This window comes from Eubalaena glacialis, chromosome 4, assembly GCF_028564815.1.
Source record: "Eubalaena glacialis isolate mEubGla1 chromosome 4, mEubGla1.1.hap2.+ XY, whole genome shotgun sequence".
NCBI lineage: Eukaryota > Metazoa > Chordata > Mammalia > Artiodactyla > Balaenidae > Eubalaena > Eubalaena glacialis.
Window position 1 is genome coordinate 156908773 of NC_083719.1, and position 16032 is coordinate 156924804.

At 40.7% G+C, this 16032-nt stretch overlaps 1 protein-coding gene and 1 pseudogene across 2 annotated transcripts in view; one reads left to right on the top strand and one right to left on the bottom strand.

Moving 5' to 3' along the window:
- Window positions 1–16032, top strand: part of LOC133091089 (transmembrane protein 41B-like) — a 79097-nt gene that overhangs the window by 15265 nt on the left and 47800 nt on the right. The gene's annotated exons all lie outside the window — the stretch shown is intronic.
- On the bottom strand, window positions 12208–14438 carry LOC133090184 (protein numb homolog; annotated as a pseudogene).

A 16032-nucleotide genomic window follows, 5' to 3' on the forward strand; every position in this document is an offset into this window, starting at 1 on the left:
AAGAGGCAGGAGACTTTTTCTTGCCTCTTTGTTTCGCGGCGTGCAAGGAGAGGGGATTCAGAGCGCCACTTAAACGAACTCCAGAGACGGGCGCGAGCCGCGGCTATCAGCGCGGACCCCAGAGACGGGCATGAGACGCTAAGGCTGCTGCTGCCGCCACCAAAAAGCCTGTCTGCGAGCACAGGTCACTCTCCACACCGCCCCTCCCGGGAGCCGGTGCAGCCCGCCACGGCCAGGCTCCCGTAATCCGGGGACAACTTCCCCGGGAGAGCGCACGGCGCGCCTCAGGCTGCTGCAACGTCACGCCGGCTTCTGCCGCCGCAGGCTCGCCCCGCCTCCTCCGTACCGCTCCCTCCCCCCGGCCTGACTGAGCCAGAGCCCCCGAATCAGCTGCTCCTTTAACCCCGTTCTGTCTGGGCGGGGAACAGACGCCCTCAGGGGACCTACATGCAGAGGCGGGTCCAAATCCAAAGCTGAACCCCGGGAGCTGTACGAACAAAGAAGAGAAAGGGAAATCTCTCCCAGCAGCCTCAGAAGCAGCGGATTAAAGCTCCACAAACAACTTGATGTGCCTGCATCTGTTGAATACCTGAATAGACAACGAATCATCCCAAATTTAGGAGATGGACTTTGGGAGCAGGATATATTAACTTTTCCCCTTTTCCTTTTTTTTGTGAGTGTAGATGTGTATGCTTCTGGGTGAGATTTTGTCTGTATAGCTTTGCTCTCACCGTTAGTCCTAGGGTTAGGTCCGTCCGTTTTTTTTTTTTTTTTTTTTTTTTTTTGGCTTAAAAAAATTTTTTTTTCCCTAATAAATGTTTTCTTAATAATTTTTTCCTTATTTTCTATTTTTAAAAAAATTTTTAATAAGTTTTTTCATATTCTTTATTTTAAAAAATTAAAAAATTTTTTTTCTTAATAAATTTTTTCTAAATAATTTTTTTCTTATTTTTAGTATAAAAAATTAATAAATCTATTTTTAAAAATTAAAAATTTTTTTTTCTTAATAAATTTACTCTTAATAATTTTTTCTCTTATTTTTTATTATAATTGCTTTATTTTATTTTATTTTATCCTCTTTTTTTTTTCTTCTTTCCATTTTTTCTCCCTTTTATTCTGAGCCGTGTGGATGAAAGGCTCTTGGTGCTCCAGCCAGGCATCAGGGCTGTGCCTCTGAGGTGGGAGAGCCAACTTCAGGACACTGGTCCACAAGAGACCTCCCAGCTCCACGTAATACCAAACGGCGAAAATCTCTCACAGATCTCCATCTCAACATCAAGACCCAGCTTCACTCAACGACCAGCAAGCTACAGTGCTGGACACCCTATGCCAAACAACTAGCAAGAGAGGAACACAGCCCCATCCATTAACAGAGAGGCTGCCTAAAATCATAATAAGGCCACAGACACCCCAAAACACACCACCAGACGTGGACGAACCCACCAGAAAGACAACATCCAGCCTCATCCACCAGAACACAGGCACTAGTTCCCTCCACCAGGAAACCTACACAACCCACTGAACCAACCTTAGCCACTGGGGACAGATACCAAAAACAACGGGAACTACGAACCTGCAGCCTGTGAAAAGGAGACCCCAAACACAGTAAGATAAGCAAAATGAGAAGACAGAAAAACACACAGCAGATGAAGGAGCAGGGTCAAAACACACCAGACCTAACAAATGAAGAGGAAATAGGTAGTCTACCTGAAAAAGAATTCAGAATAATGATAGTAAGGATGATCCAAAGTCTTGGAAATAGAATAGACAAAATGCAAGAAACATTTAACAAGGACGTAGAAGAACTAAAGAGGAACCAAGAAACGATGACAAGCACAATAAATGAAATTAAAAATACTCTAGATGGGATCAATAGCAGAATAACTGAGGCAGAAGAACGGATAAGTGACCTGGAAGATAAAATGGTGGAAATAACTACTGCAGACCAGAATAAAGAAAAAAGAATGAAAAGAACTGAGGACAGTCTCAGAGACCTCTGGGACAACATTAAACGCACCAACATTCGAATTATAGGGGTCCCAGAAGAAGAAGAGAAAAAGAAAGGGACTGAGAAAATATTTGAAGAGATTATAGTTGAAAACTTCCCTAATATGGGAAAGGAAATAGTTAATCAAGTCCTGGAAGCACAGAGAGTCCCATACAGGATAAATCCAAGGAGAAACACACCAAGACACATATTAATCAAACTATCAAAAATTAAATATAAAGAAAACATATTAAAAGCAGCAAGGGAAAAACAACAGATAACACACAAGGGCATCCCCATAAGGTTAACAGCTGATCTTTCAGCAGAAACGCTGCAAGCCAGAAGGGAGTGGCAGGATATACTTAAAGTGATGAAGGAGAAAAACCTACAACCAAGATTACTCTACCCAGCAAGGATCTCATTCAGATTTGATGGAGAAATTAAAACCTTTACAGACAAGCAAAAGCTGAGAGAGTTCAGCACCACCAAACCAGCTTTACAACAAATGCTAAAGGAACTTCTCTAGGCAAGAAACACAAGAGAAGGAAAACACCTACAATAACAAACCCAAAACATTTAATAAAATGGGAATAGGAACATACATATCAATAATTACCTTAAATGTAAATGGATTAAATGCTCCCACCAAAAGACACAGACTGGCTGAATGGATACAAAAACAAGACCCATATATATGCTGTCTACAAGAGACCCACTTCAGACCTAGAGACACATACAGACTGAAAGTGAGGGGATCGAAAAAGATATTCCATGCAAATGGAAATCACAAGAAAGCTGGAGTAGCAATTCTCATATCAGACAAAATAGACTTTAAAATAAAGACAATTACAAGAGACAAAGACGGACACTATATAATGATCAAGGGATCGATCCAAGAGGAAGGTATAACAATTGTAAATATTTATGCACCCAACATAGGAGCACCTCAATACATAAGGCAAATACTAACAGCCATAAAAGGGGAAATCGACAGTAACACAATCATAGTAGGGGACTTTAACACCCCACTTTCACCAATGGACAGATCATCCAAAATGAAAATAAATAAGGAAACACAAGCTTTAAATGATACATTAAACAAGATGGACTTAATTGATATTTATAGGACATTCCACCCAAAAACAACAGAATACACATTTTTCTCAAGTGCTCATGGAACATTCTCCAGGATAGATCATATCTTGGGTCACAAATCAAGCCTTGGTAAATTTAAAAAAATTGAAATCGTATCAAGTATCTTTTCCGACCACAACGCTATGAGACTAGATATCAATTACAGGAAAAGATCTGTAAAAAATACAAACACATGGAGGCTACACAATACACTACTTAATAACGAAGTGATCACTGAAGAAATCAAAGGGGAAATCAAAAAATACCTAGAAACAAATGACAATGGAGACACGACGATCCAAAACCTATGGGATGCAGCAAAAGCAGTTCTAAGAGGGAAGTTTATAGCAATACAAGCCTACATCAAGAAACAGGAAACATCTCGAATAAACAACCTAACCTTGCACCTAAAGCAATTAGAGAAAGAAGAACAAAAAAACCCCAAAGCTAGCAGAAGGAAAGAAAACATAAAGATCAGATCAGAAATAAATGAAAAAGAAATGAAGGAAACAATAGCAAAAATCAATGAAACTAAAAGCTGGTTCTTTGAGAAGATAAACAAAATTGATAAACCATTAGCCAGACTCATCAAGAGAAAAAAGGAGAAGACTCAAATTAATAGAATTAGAAATGAAAAAGGAGAAGTAACCACTGACACTGCAGAAATACAAACGATCATAAGAGATTACTACAAGCAACTCTATGCTAATAAAATGGACAACCTGGAAGAAATGGACAGATTCTTAGAAATGCACAACCTGCCGAGACTGAACCAGGAAGAAATAGAAAATATGAACAGACCAATCACAAGCACTGAAATTGAAACTGTGATTAAAAATCTTCCAACACACAAAAGCCCAGGACCAGATGGCTTCACAGGCGAATTCTATCAAACATTTAGAGAAGAGCTAACACCTATCCTTCTCAAACTCTTCCAAAATATTGCAGAGGGAGGAACACTCCCCAACTCATTCTACGAGGCCACCATCACCCTGATACCAAAACCAGGCAAAGATGTCACAAAGAAAGAAAACTACAGGCCAATATCACTGATGAACATAGATGCAAAAATCCTCAACAAAATACTAGCAAACAGAATCCAACAGCACATTAAAAGGATCATACACCATGATCAAGTGGGGTTTATTCCAGGAATGCAAGGATTCTTCAATATACGCAAATCAATCAACGTGATACATCATATTAACAAATTGAAGGAGAAAACCCATATGATCATCTCAATAGATGCAGAGAAAGCTTTCGACAAAATTCAACACCCATTTATGATAAAAGTCCTGCAGAAAGCAGGCATAGAGGGAACTTTCCTCAACATAATAAAGGCCGTATATGACAAACCCACAGCCAACATTGTCCTCAATGGTGAAAAACTGAAACCATTTCCACTAAGATCAGGAACAAGACAAGGTTGCCCACTCTCACCACTATTATTCAACATAGTTTTGGAAGTGTTAGCCACAGCAATCAGAGATGAAAAAGAAATAAAAGGAATCCAAATCGGAAAAGAAGAAGTAAAGCTGTCACTGTTTGCAGATGACATGATACTATACATAGAGAATCCAAAAGATGCTACCAGAAAACTACTAGAGCTAATCAATGAATTTGGTAAAGTAGCAGGATACAAAATTAATGCACAGAAATCTCTTGCATTCCTGTATACTAATGATGAAAAATCTGAAAGTGAAATTAAGAAAACACTCCCGTTTACCATTGCAACAAAAAGAATAAAATACCTAGGAATAAACCTACCTAAGGAGACAAAAGACCTGTATGCAGAAAATTATAGGACACTGATGAAAGAAATTAAAGATGATACAAATAGATGGAGAGATATACCATGTTCTTGGATTGGAAGAATAAACATTGTGAAAATGACTCTGCTACCCAAAGCAATCTACAGATTCAATGCAATCCCTATCAAACTACCACTGGCATTTTTCACAGAACTAGAACAAAAAATTTCACAATTTGTATGGAAACACAAAAGACCCCGAATAGCCAAAGCAATCTTGAGAACGAAAAATGGAGCTGGAGGAATCAGGCTCCCTGACTTCAGACTATATTACAAAGCTACAGTAATCAAGACAGTTTGGTACTGGCACAAAAACAGAAATATAGATCAATGGAACAGGATAGAAAGCCCAGAGATAAGCCCACGCACATATGGTCACCTTATCTTTGATAAAGGAGGCAAGCATATACAGTGGAGAAAAGACAGCCTCTTCAATAAGTGGTGCTGGGAAAATTGGACAGGTACATGTAAAAGTATGAAATTAGAACACTCCCTAACACCATACACAAAAATAAACTCAAAATGGATTAAAGACCTAAGTGTAAGGCCAGACACTATCAAACTCTTAGAGGAAAACATAGGCAGAACACTGTATGACATAAGTCACAGCAAGATCCTTTTTGACCCAGGTCCTAGAGAAATGGAAATAAAAACACAAATAAACAAATGGGACCTAATGAAACTTAAAAGCTTTTGCACAGCAAAGGCAACCATAAACAAGACCAAAAGACAACCCTCAGAATGGGAGAAAATATTTGCAAATGAAGCAACTGACAAAGGATTAATCTCCAAGATTTACAAGCAGCTCATGCAGCTCAATAACAAAAAAACAAACAACCCAATCCAAAAATGGGCAGAAGACCTAAATAGACATTTCTCCAAAGAAGAGATACAGATTGCCAACAGACACATGAAAGAATGCTCAACATCATTAATCATTAGAGAAATGCAAATCAAAACTACAATGAGGTATCATCTCACACCGGTCAGAATGGCCATCATCAAAAAATCTAGAAACAATAAATGCTGGAGAGGGTGTGGAGAAAAGGGAACACTCTTGCACTGTTGGTGGGAATGTAAATTGATACAGCCACTATGGAGAACAGTATGGAGGTTCCTTAAAAAACTAAAAATAGAACTACCATATGACCCAGCAATCCCACTACTGGGCATATACCCTGAGAAAACCATAATTCAGAAAGAGTCATGTACCAAAATATTCATTGCAGCTCTGTTTACAATAGCCAGGACATGGAAGCAACCTAGGTGTCCATTATCGGATGAATGGATAAAGAAGATGTGGCACATATATACAATGGAATATTACTCAGCCATAAAAAGAAATGAAATGGAGGTGTTTGTAATGAGGTGGATGGAGTTAGAGTCTGTCATACAGAGTGAAGTAAGTCAGAAAGAGAAAAACAAATACAGTATGCTAACACATATATATGGAATCTAAGGGAAAAAAAAAAAAAAGAGGTCATGAAGAACCTAGTGGCAAGATGGGAATAAAGACACAGACCTACTAGAGAATGGACTTGAGGATATGGGGAGGGGGAGGGGTGAGATGTGACAGGGTGAGAGAGTGTCATGGACATATATACACTACCAAATGTAAAATAGATAACTAGTGGGAAGCAGCCGCATAGCACAGGGAGATCAGCTCGGTGCTTTGTGACCAGCTAGAGGGGTGGGATAGGGAGGGTGGGAGGGAGGGAGATGCAAGAGGGAAGAGATATGGCAACATATGTATATGTGTAACTGATTCACTTTGTTGTAAAGCAGAAGCTAGCACACCATTGTAAAGCAATTATACTTCAATAAAGATGTTTAAAAAAAAAAAAAAAAAAAAGAAACACATTGTCTCTGGGCTTCCCTGGTGGCGCAGTGGTTGAGAATCTGCCTGCTAATGCAGGGGACACGGGTTCAAGCCCTGGTCTGGGAAGATCCCACATGCCGCGGAGCAACTGGGCCCGTGAGCCACAACTACTGAGCCTGCGCGTCTGGAGCCTGTGCTCCACAACAAGAGAGGCCGCGATAGTGAGAGGCCCGCGCACCGCGATGAAGAGTGGCCCCCGCTTGCCACAACTAGAGAAAGCCCTCGCACAGAAACGAAGACCCAACGCAGCCAAAAATAAATTAATTAATTAATTAAAAAAAAACAAAAAAACCCCACATTGTCTCAATATCAGTGGACATAATGTCCTAGTATTCTACAAAAATCTCTAAATTCTTAATCTAAGAGATATATCTGCAAATATCTTATATCCTTATCCTTTGTTAATATAAATACCCAATCTATGAACGTCTCAGTTTCCTTACTTAGAATATGAGGTGGATAGATTTGCTAATATCTAGGGACCTTTCCAATTTTAATATTCCCTGGTTATAAGGGCTGAGCCAAATACAGTGGCTCCTTAATCATTAACCTCGCTCATGATGAAAGTTATCAGCAAGATCTACATGTAAGAGATCAAATATTCATATCCATATATATTGTAGCACATTGACTTTTACAAAACTCAAAGTAACACAACATAGTTACATTCATAGACTTAAGGTCACTGTGGTATACTTTACAATTTTTCTTTTCCCTAGGAAGGAAATGTAGATCCCTGGGAAGGGATTTCTTTCTCTGCCTTTTAGTAATGTAAGCCTTTTATTATCTCTTGGATCCTAAAAATGGGTAGGGTTTTGGCAGGTGGAGCTTAGGAGAGACCCATCAGGTGGCAGGGACAACATGAGAAAGGGCAGAAGGAAGAATGGATTTTGAGAAGGACCTGATATCTTACATGATGAGAGCAGCGTTTCACAATCTCTGTCCTGCAGAACACTGGTTTTAGATGATGTTGATGTAGTTACAAGACAGAAGCATTTGGGAAGAGCCGTACTCTACATCCCGACATGAAATTCAAGTTTCACTTTGTTACATTACATACTCTGAAAAGTTTTGGAGGAAGGAATTGATTTCATTTTTTTAATTCAGTCTTACTCACAGTTACTTGAGAAACCTATATTCAGCTGATGGGACTGTATTTTGTGAAAGGCTAATCGGAGAAATGCTGAGATGGAGCTTAAGATATTTCTGTGTTGGGACAGGCATGTGATTATTTTTCTTATAATTCTTTACTGTTTGTCTTAACAATTGTTACTTTGCAGGATTTTTTTTTTTTTTTTACATCTTTATTGGAGTATAATTGCTTTACAGTGTTGTGTTAGTTTCTGCTGTATAACAAAGTGAATCAGCTATATGTATACATATATCCCCAGGTTTCAGTTTTAAGCCTTCTGTTTTTACCTGAGTCATTGGGCCTCTTAGAAAGCTCAACAATTCTGGGGTCTTCATCTCTTATGTAGTTTCCAGAAGCTCCTGGCACTTACCACTATTTCCTCTTGATTCTTTTCCTCCGACTTCAAACTTCTTACGATTATGAGCTGATTGTTTTCTCAGCCTCTAGTGTCAAAACCAGCTACCTCGCTCATCTTCATTGTCTCAGTTACAAGGTGCAATATTTCGCACGTTTATATGTGTCAAAATATAAGTCAGGGATTGATACATAGCATATGCTTAATAACAATTGTATTTCCTTTTTTTCTTTGTTCAAAGGTATCCAAACACTGGCCAAGTTCTTAAATTGAAAGTAGAGGGATCTAATTTATTCAGCTCATCCAACCATCAATATTGAATATTTGTCTTTTTTCTTACACATATTTCTTGTATTCCAGTCGTGACATTCTAGAGCACAGTGAGCACATGTATAACTTATTACTGCATTACTACCTTGGCTATTCCTTGACCAAAATTTACTTCTTACAACTGACAGCCTAATTAACCTACTAGAGTCTTTTTTTAATGTACGCATACAAACAATAAACACCAGTTGCATTGCTAATAACTGAATTTTTACATCTCTATGCACCCATGTATCCAACACCAGGTCAAGATATTATAAAATATTTCTAACACCCTACAAGGTTCTCTGTTACTTCTTTCTGTTCCATACTCCCCCAGGGCAACACCCAAGCTGACCTCTATCACCATATATGACATACATGGAATCACACAGTGTGTATTCTTTGGTATCTGGCCTTTGGTTACATATCATTATATCAGTAGTTTATTCTTTTATTATGTTTTCCTGATTTTTTAAACCTAGACATTCATACAGTGTCAAAGTACCACTGATTTCTTAATATTATTATGCTGACCTCCATCTTCAGAGGCTTTCCACAGTCTTCCATCTGTCTTTCCACCTACTTTCTCTTCCGTCTAATTATGTTTCATTTAACCAACCTCATTCAGCCTTTCCCCCATATTCCCCAACACGTAGCACTCCTGTGTTCAGCCAGTTTTGTTCGCTATTCCATAAGCCCTCTGTGCCATTGCTGACACTGTGCCTGTTCCCTGCCCGGAAGGCCTGTTCCCTACCCTCTATATACTTGTTCAAGACTTAGTTTAAATGCTGCCTGTTCTAAGAAGTCTTCTCACAAGAAGCCAGTGCTTTTTGGAATCCTTCTTTAATGAAATCCCATAGCAAGTGTCATCTGTCCTCCCTGATCTGGTAATTAATTATCCATTGTTCCTATCATATAGTGTTTGTTTTTCTTATGTGCTGTTATTATTTATTGAAGCAGATTATAGTGACTTGAACCAGGAACTGGGTCATTTTCCTCTTCATTTTAGTGCAAGTTTCTGTGATATGAAGTTAAACTCCTTTTCCCTCACTTCCCATTCACCCTCAGCACTTGTTAAACATAAAGTACAAGTGAAACTTATTGGTTAACAGGTTTTTGTGGTCCTTGGTTCTGGTCCCTAGGTCTAAGCTGCACTTCTGTAGTGCTAATTTGACTGATTTCTTATTGTCACATAACTCAGGAATTAACTAAATCATTACAAATTTAGATACATATAAGATATTATAAGAAAACCAGTGGATGTCACAAGTTGAGGCCTGGGGGAGAGTGTTGTATGAGTCCTAGTTTGGTGGGGCTCACACTGCATGATCGCGCCCTCCAGTATTCCATTGTCAGTAAGAAAGAGGTATGCAAATATATGCTTAATATTTAACAGTGTTGATGAAAAAGAGAGGAGAGAAAGGGATGACAGGTACTTTGAGGGCTTTTTGGAATTCATGAACAATTATGATTGGATGGGGAAAAAGAAAAACCGAGGGCTAACCTCCCTCAAGTGAGCTCAGGAAAGAGAGAAGGGCTCATCTGGTATGCAGGCAGAGAGGTTTGACCTACAGAATCTTAGAAAACCTCAACAATCTGAGCAGTGATGGCAAGAGGCAAACTAAAGGGATAACAAAAGTCTGCAAAAGTCTCACACAAAGAGCTTTGGCATTGTGTTCATCATCTAGCTAATCCTAACATGCAGACATTTATGAGAGTAAAGTCAGGTCTTTGCCAGAGTGGGTTCCTTATTTGGGCAACTGGGTCAAATGAAGAAAGGCAAATGTAGGCTGCCAGAGTAAATAAGGAGAGGAAAAACAAAACGAACGAGACCTATCATTCATCAGTGGTTTCCCCCCAATATTCTTAGCCTCCACCTTATCTCCATCTTACTGGTAACACAGGAACTAGACTGAACAATCAGGTAAAAGGTCTCTACAGAAACTGAGGTAATATAGAAAGTAAGAAAATAAAACATAAAATTGTAAATTTTCTTCCTAGGGGTAATTGAGATGATAGTTGAATAATAACATAAGATCAGGTGAAGTCTAAAGACATTTTAGAAAAGCTGGATAAAGTAAGAAAACGTCTGTTCACTGGCATCTGAATGTTAGAGAGACACCAAGACATGTGGGTCAAGTTCTGGAGAGAAGGGAAACACAGACGCAAGCCTGACATTTGGTGCAGCTTTTCTCCTTGGGGCATTTGCTGATTCAAATCTTACAGCCTAGGAGCTGAAAAGCCAAGGAGTTCAAAAGACTCTAACCACAGAAGCCAAACGGCAAGAGCTCAAGCTAAAGGCAACAACTAATGGAATGACAAGCTAAGTGTATCTTTAGTCTCACAGGGCTGTGGAAACCATTACATTTTTTTTTTTCTACCACGAACATTTATTTCTGTTAAAGCAGATTATAAATTCTCATCAGTACAAATATATATAACTTACATTTGATTGTAAGGCCAACGTTCAAAAGTAAAAATGAGATGGGATCTCATGTTGTTACCAGAGGTCAAGTGGCTGCAACTGGCAAATGGAATGTTCTGCTCACCGCGAGGGAGAGGGATGGACACACACACACGCACACGCAGTGCTAATAAAACTAGAACCTCCATCCCCACAAAACTCGTGGGAACAAAACTTACTTAAAGGACAAAGCAAAACCCACCAAGACCTACATGACAAACCAACACAGTAACCTGTGTTCCTGTCTATGGATATTATGTCATTGTCACCTTAGTGTTAAAACAAAGTAAAGGATTAACGTAAGGAAACTGCAGCAATATATAGAAGAAAATACATATTCTCTATTTAGATTGATTCCATTAAAATAATGACATTAGAATTTCTTTATAGGTTTAAAACCAGGACAATACTGCTCGCTCTTTATTTAAAACTACTACCTAGTTGACTATATTGGTCATAAGCATGATTGTTGTTGCAATGTGCTACTTACAGTAAATGATACCAAGTAAGCTAGGGATCCCGTCTGCAACTTCCAGCCCTTCCTCTTTTTACTTCAATAGGCATAATGATAAATCAATCTTATGTACAATTTCTTACAGCTAACCCTTTACCTTTGGCAAGATTACTTACAACTCATACAACTTTTTAATAGTGAGAACTATTTAAAATATTCTAAATGCATAAAAATAAAGATTTTGGCTTTTTGGTATATATTTATAATATTTATTCTTACTCAAAATGGAAGCTCAACTTTACCCCTAAAATATAGCTCTGCTGGGCGGCTCCTGATGTGCCCTCCTGGGAATTCTGGCAGCACAGCCTGCCTCTTGTCCCCAGCCCAAGCACAGGCCACCCTGTTTTTGATCTTTAAGACAGGCCAGTACTGAGAGAGGAGGCAGGTGAATGGCCTGAAAAACAAAGGGAGATCGTTTTGCTTCCCGTTGTGTTTTATATTCCAGTAAATGTGCTTTGAATACAGATTCCTGTTCAGATACTTCTGCCTCTCTGTTGCCAGAGATTTGTGAGGGGCTGAGGGAGGAAGAGGGGGGCAGAGGGTAACATTTCCTTAACTTCTTTAGTCTAACTGCAAGACAGCTCTTCTCTAGGAATGGTTTTCTCCACTTTTTTCAATCAATCACCCCTTCAGCACTCTATGCCTGGACATGCTCCTGGGGACCCTTGGGATTAGTGAAAAGCGTACTGGTTGGGAACACAAAGTCCCCTTTGCTCCTTTGACCTCCACCCTCCGCCCTTGCCTAAGTACAGACAAAATACGTAAACCATAAGGACTGCTTAAAGTTCAATTTCAAAAGTCTTCTGTAAGTCACTGGAGAAAGGGTTGGTGGGGGAGGGGTTAGTACGCTGCTTGGACTTGCTTTCTAATGCGGCCCACTGGGCTTCGAAAGGATCCACTGGGCTTCGAAAGGATCCACTGGGCAGATGCCTGCAGGAACCTCTGTATGCTTGTCTCCTGAGGCCAACCTGCCATCGTCTACACCATTGAAAGCTGCAGAACCGTTGAGGTGCTGAGCAGGAGGCTTAAAGAAGGGGCTGGCAGTAGCACTGCTTGTCTCGTACTGAGGGAATGTCTGCTGCTTGACCAGGTTGGGAGACTGATGGGGTTGGGTAGCCTGAGGGTGGCCTGCAGTGCCAAACACATTGGCAGCCATCTGGGAGGGAGTGATGCCCACCACAGGCACATTAGGGGCTGGATAGGTCATCCCGTTAGCCACAGGATAGGACTGGGCAGGGACAAAGGCTGGCTGCAGGGGTGGGACCACACCCACTGGCACAGGCTGAGAGGTGAGGAATGCATTTCCTTGGAAAGGTGGCGCTGGCTGGGAGATGGCAGTGGGTGGAGGAGGTTGGAGAACTGGCTGCAGAGGGGCAGCTGAGGCCTGGGGCTGCTGAGCCCGGACGCACTTGGACACCTCTTCCAACCAGCGGTCGGCCTCAGAGGGAGTGCGTCTGTGACCAGCCTGGAAGAGACCTGGAGAGACAGCACCAGAAGATTGACCCCACTCGGTCCCCGAATGTGTGGCTGCAATTCCCTTGTTAGCAGCATCAGGGGCATAGGCCCAAGGGTTGGTTTCCCGCACAGGCATTGCTACGGGTGCTAGAGCAGTATGGGCTGGCTTAGCAGCAAGCACATGGAAGGCTGAGTCAGTGCCATTAGCTTGAAAGGCAGGAGACTGGTGCCACCACTGCCACTGGTTTGGTCATTGGGGCGGATGAGAAGGGATCCTCGGAGGGTGTGCTGAAGGCCTTGGTGACCTGTGAGCACAGGAGCTGATACTCTCCGCTTCCCCTTCTGCCTCTGGCACTGCATTTTTCATGGGGAAATCAGTCTTCCTCTGCAGAGTGGAAGGCAGCTCGTTGATGCGCAGGGATAGTTGGCGTTTAAAGGGTGACATCTTCTGGCTAAGAGCAGGAAATCCTCGGAAAGAGCCTTGGCGAGCAAGTTGTTCAATTGGTGCGTGCCGGGCGTGGGATGGCGTGAGGATTGTTCATCTCCAGAGAGGCAGTAGCATCTGAAGCGGGAGAGGTGGGAGAGGATGGGGATGGGGCAGTGTTGCCAGGGGCCACTGATGAACCAACAACTGTCTTATCTGTTTCAGCTTTCTTAGCATCTTGGATTTGTTTCATAATCTCCTCTCTTTCTGCTTGCTCAGTGGCTGTCGTGACACAGAATGATCCTTCTCTTGTGAAAGTGGTCCGACTGGCATCGAAAGTAGCAGTCACTCCACATTCCTTCTCCCGCTTCTGCTTACATTCTAAACAGGCTGCAAAAGCACAGCCCACTGCGTGGCTCAGCCTTTCACCCGTGTCCTTGACAGCCATGAAGCAGTGACAGATCCAGCACCGAGTTGTGCCATCACGACATATGTAAGAGAAGGCCCTATCAAAGTTCCTATCTGGGGCACAGAAAGAAACTTTTTCTATTGTCTGGTCAACTATGAGGTCCTTAGTTTTTTCATCCACAACTCTGAGTCCATCTGCCGATACCCACAGGACTGCTGTAACTGCTTTCTTTCCAGTTTTTCCAAAGAAGCCTTTGAAGAACTTCCTTTCAGCTTTCAATCTTTTTACAGCATCTTCACAGATGTGCATTCCTCTTGATTCATCAACTTCTACATGCCCAAGGTACTTAACTGGGAAGCTACATTTTCCAGTACGAACTCCTTCTTCATCTGTCTGCCACTGATGTGGATGACTGGCCTCTGGAACATAAACATCTTTCTTTCTCCTAAAACTTTGCCGTAGTTTATTCATTTTAATTTTTACAAGCTGGCTCTGAATCTTGACTGTGCCCTTTACAAGCTGTGTGACTTTGGACAAGTTTCGTAACTTCACCAAGCCTCAGTTTCCTCATCCTCCGATTCAAATCCAGCGTCACAGGGTTCATTGGAGTCTTTTCTTCCTTATATCTAAAACTCCCTTCTCCAACAATGAAAAACCTGGCTCCCATTTTCCTCAATACACTCATTCATTTGTTGAGTCCTGTCCTCAGTGAGGTGTCTGAGGATGGCTGGCCCACCAATATTTCAATCTATGGATGTGAATCAAAATCTTGGGTTGCAACAGCAGCTGCACTGGCCTTCTTGCCTGGAAGTTGTTTAAGCCCCAAATCTGCCGCTGCCCCCGGCCAACTCCAGTGCCACTGCCTCTACCTCGGGCGCCAGTAGCCCACCATTACATTTCAAGCCTAACAAATACATGGGTAGTTGGGAATAGGGAGAATCCTAACGCTCATATGGTAATCCCAAAGGGCAACACCCATAGAGGAAGGACAAGACAGAAATAGAGCAACCTTCACACAGACTGAAAAACAGCTTTGAATGAGCTCAAACTGAGAATGGACTAAGGTTTCCAGTCCCTATAGTAACTGTCTGCCATGGGCAAAAGGAAATCTTTTCAAGAGAACAATAACAACATCCAGAATGTGGAGGTATCTTTATAGTTTCCTAAAATAAGTTAAGCCCAATTTTAATATAAAAAATAATTGGACATACCAGGAAAAAGACTAAATGATTAAAAGCTCAAAAAAAAAAAAGAAAAAAAGGACAAGGTAAATAGACACAGGAGGACAAGAGTTAGTAGGCGGTTAAAAAACAAAACAAAACAACTATGATTAAACAAAGAAAATAGACACATGGCAAATAAGCATATGAAAAGATGCTACACATTCCATGTCATCAGGGAATTTTAAATTAGAACAATAATGAGATACCACTACACACCTATTCAAATGGCTAAAATAAAAAAGCTGAAATACCAAAGTTGGTGATGATGCAGAACAACTGGACTTCTCATTTGTTGCTAGCAGGATACTTGGCAGTTTCTTACAGAACTAAACATACTTTTACCATACAGTGATCTAGTAATCATGCTCTTTGGTCTTTACCCATAGGAACTGAAAAGTTATGTCCACATAAAAACCTGCACATGGATGTTTATAACAGTTTCTTTCATAATTGCCAAAACTTGAAATCAACCAAGATGTTTTTCAATAGGTGAATGGATAAACAAACTATGGTATATCCGTACAAAGGAATAGCATTCAGCACTAAAAAGAAAAGGCTATGAAGCCATGAAAAGACATGGAAGAAGCTTAAATGCATATTGCTAAGTGAAAAAAAGCCAATCTGCAAAGGCTACGTGCATATTATATGATTGCAGCTATATGAAATTTAGGAAAAGGCAAAACTGTGGAGACAATCAAAAGATCAGTGGTTGCCAGAGGTTGTGGGGAGGGAGAAAAGGATGGGTGAAGCCCGGAATTTTAAAGGCAGACAAACTCCTGTGTATGGTTCTGTAATGGTGGATACAGGTTATTGCACATTTGTCAAAAATCATATAATGTACAAAACAAAGAGTGAAGTGTAAAGTAAAGCATGGACATTAGTTAGTAATAATGTATCAATATTGGTTCATTAACTATAACAAATATGCTAATGTAAG